General features: G+C 39.4%; 1 protein-coding gene across 1 annotated transcript in view; it reads right to left on the reverse strand.

Moving 5' to 3' along the window:
- CCDC38 (coiled-coil domain containing 38) overlaps positions 1 to 536 on the reverse strand; it is a 100939-nt gene that overhangs the window by 81747 nt on the left and 18656 nt on the right. The window lies entirely within an intron of this gene.

A 536-nucleotide genomic window follows, 5' to 3' on the forward strand; every position in this document is an offset into this window, starting at 1 on the left:
CCATTTTAGGTATTCCAATCAGTCATAGGCAGAAGACGGACTTACAAGCCTTCTTGTGTGATGTTTCTGACTATTCCTTTCTGTCCCTCTCCAGTGTCTACTCTGTGCTGCCCGGTCAGGGAAGCTCCGGAAGTCCTCTCCCATGACGTTTTGATGACGAGTTTGTCCTCTTTCATAGAGCAACAAATACTTGTAGTATTTTAACATATTGCCTCTAAAGGTCATTAAAATCTGGTTGTGTTTTTGCAAATAAGCAAACTTACAAACTTTTATAAGTTTGTCTAAATGTTAATTCTATTAGCTTATTGACTCAGGGTATATGAATTCTGTGACACAGGCAATTGAGGCTTCTCTATATTTAGAAAATATTTAGATTTATATGTCTAGAATTGAGAAGGAATGGCCCCATCCATTACCTTTATATGCTAACTATCTTGCCACCTTCATTCTTCTTGGATCAACTATCAACACTCCCGGAAGTAGCAGTCAAGAGATCAGACGACGTATTGCACTGGGCAAATCTGCTGCACAGGAAC

The sequence above is a fragment of the Chrysochloris asiatica genome, unplaced genomic scaffold (genome assembly GCF_000296735.1).
Source record: "Chrysochloris asiatica unplaced genomic scaffold, ChrAsi1.0 scaffold00174, whole genome shotgun sequence".
Taxonomy (NCBI): Eukaryota; Metazoa; Chordata; class Mammalia; order Afrosoricida; family Chrysochloridae; genus Chrysochloris; species Chrysochloris asiatica.